This window comes from Pteropus medius, unplaced genomic scaffold (assembly GCF_902729225.1).
Source record: "Pteropus medius unplaced genomic scaffold, Ma_sr-lr_union100, whole genome shotgun sequence".
Lineage (NCBI taxonomy): Eukaryota > Metazoa > Chordata > Mammalia > Chiroptera > Pteropodidae > Pteropus > Pteropus medius.
In genome coordinates, this window is record NW_024351545.1 from 512,897 (window position 1) to 515,691 (window position 2,795).

General features: G+C 38.0%; 1 pseudogene; it reads right to left on the minus strand.

Annotated features, from left to right (window-relative positions):
• Nucleotides 1–2,104: 2,104 nt before the first annotated feature.
• On the minus strand, nt 2,105–2,222 carry LOC120586957 (uncharacterized; annotated as a pseudogene).
• Nucleotides 2,223–2,795: the final 573 nt, after the last annotated feature.

Sequence of the window (2,795 nt, forward strand, 5' to 3'; positions counted from 1 at the left end):
CTACTGAAGTTTAGAAGTTCCTTATATATTTGCAAAGTTCCTTATATATATCCAAAGGATATTTACCCTTTATCAAATAATATACAGTTTGCAAATATTTTGTCCCACTACACAGGTTGCATTTTTACTCTGTTGATTGTTTCCTTTGCTGTACAGAAGGTTTTTAATTTTATGTATTTCCACATGTCTATTTTTGCTCTGTGAAACAGCTCTCATTTCCCTTCTCTGTGAGGCTTGCTATTACCATTCAATGTTATTAAATAAAAAGAATCATTTTACCAAAAGGAATAGGAGAATGAGAAAGCATTTGACCATATTAAGCCATAGTTTCAAAAGGGGAGGAAGACTAAGAAAAAGGGCAAAGGTATTAAACTGGTGATGGTCTGAGATCCTGAAGTAAAATTGGCAGATTAAGCCTCTCATCCCGTTTACTCCAAGTACCTCATCATCCATCACCCTCATCCGCACTATTCCTTCATGTTAAGGTCCCTAAGAATGAGTTATATTGTGCTTTTCTTTTTGTGGTTTATTTAAAATATATTTAAAATGCACTACCATTTTTTATTTATCAGCAAGTTGAAGGACATGAGTGTGGAATAAAAGTCTGAGGTAAGGGTTGAAGTTGGAAGAAAGAACAAAGGAATTATGCCACTGAAATATTTAGAGGAAACTGGGGCATGGTGTTTATGCCATTGAATACCTAAAGAGGTCTGGGGTAGGGAGTCAAGGTGGCAGAGAGCCTTACAAACATTGCAAAAGTTTGAAAGAGATGTGAAGACATATAAAACCCTAAGTTTCAGCATTAAAAGGAATCTTAGTAGTCACAGATCACAATATTTTTTTTATTCCAACAGAAACACTATTTGTATGTGTCCCCTGCCTAGAGTCTCTCCCAGAATCCTAGAGAGTAAAAAGGAATAAAACTCAGCTTGAGAAGGTTTTGTTCTTTCTTGTAAATGCATGGAGGGGCTTCTACCTAGGAGGATAAAGGGGCAGAGAAGAAACTTAAGGTAAGAATGCATGCCCCGAAGCTGTGACATTTGGCAAAGTGATTAGGCAGTAACATTAAACAAGCTCCCAGGCCATTTCCAAGTGATTGCTATGGGCACCTGTGTTGCTCGAGAAGACCAGGTTTGATGTGGAAAAAAAACAACTCTCTTTTAATTAAAACCTGAGGATGATTGTAATAGAAAATTCATGAAAGAACTGTTTGGTTTCTTCATCAGTGCACCTTTTTCTCTGTTAAAAATAATTTCTTTTTACCCTAAGGAACATAATGAAGAAAAAATATTTGGCCAGAATAAGCGGGAGATGCAGAGAGAAGGAATACATTAATGATATTTTCTAGAGTAAAATCGTCCACCTCTGACTCCTGCCTCTCCAGGCAGACCTGTCAAAGTGAAGGCTGTGCTTTTTATTACAGTGGCTTACACAGAATTATTCTTTAGTCTGATGAGTTTATCAAATCCTTCTTTGACTGTCCAAAGTCACTGGCCAGAAGCTGAATGGTATCTGAAAGATGCAATCAGACTGAAAGCTTTCCACCAAGTAATACCTGGTTAGTGAAAATTGGATATGTCCCTTCTTTCATAGTCACCACTGCCTTCTCACTTCTGCTTTTTCCTGGTGGTTGCTAGCTGACTTCTCTGGTCCCCAATAAGCTTCTATCCAGGGGTCTGGATATGTTCTTGCTTCTCATACTTTGGCTATTATATAACTTAAGGGAGGAGCAGGCTCTGCTATTTTCAATATATGGCTTTTGAGGTTGCCCTAAGCATCCAAATCCAGTTGGAAGATATGCAGGAAGTTTTTATGCATCTAGTCTAAAGTGGCAAACATCATTTACTCTCATGTTCCACTGTCCAGTCACCTGGCAATGTTTTGTTGCATGGGAGGCCAGGAAATATAGGCTAGCTTTGAGCTCAGGAAGAAAAGAAAATGGATTTGGTGGACAGCTAGCAAGACTCTGCCGTATTACTCCCTCTAGTTGATTGATTGATTAATTGATTGATTGATTGATTTTTTAGATGAGGCAACCCTTGGTTGGCCTCACAGATTGCAAGAACTTTGTCAGCTTACAATCTCTTATTTTTTTCATTTTTTACACCTACAGTACTTGGTCTTTGTAGGTGGTCTCCCATCCAAGTACTAACCAGGCCTGACCCTGCTTAGCTTCCGAGATCAGATAGATCAGGCTTTTTCAGGGTAGAATGGCCATAGATGTACTCCCTCTAGTTTTTGTTTAGTGTCCCTTTTAATTTTACTTTTTGACTTTCATTTTAGTGTAATTCATCAAAGTCCTGTTATTTGAAACAATTTACGATAGAGTAAGCCTGATTCTGGAGGACAAACTTCAATTACTGGACTCACCTTTATCAACTGCCACATGCAACATAAGACAATTGTGCAAACACCTCAATCCTTAGGGCACAGCTCCACAAAAATAGATGGGTCATTCCCCGAGCATCAGAGGACTCAAACACAAGGAAAACTTGTGTGTGGAGTGAGAAGGAGGATAGCTCAGGACCTGTGTTTTGGTTCTCAATCCATGTTTGTACACTTTTTCATCTTAGGTTCTAGAGCAATTGAAAATAAGAATGTTTTTAGTAATTTCTGAGTTACCTTAATCTGTCAGCAATGAGAGAAGAGAAGCTCTGCTTCTTATATTTATTTAATTAACCAGAGTCATGTGGATTTTTAGACATAGTCTTAATATGAATTAATCATTCAGTACCATTAGACACCTCCCTGCCTAAGTCCAAATTCAGAATAATTCTTAAGGCAAGAGTGAGATT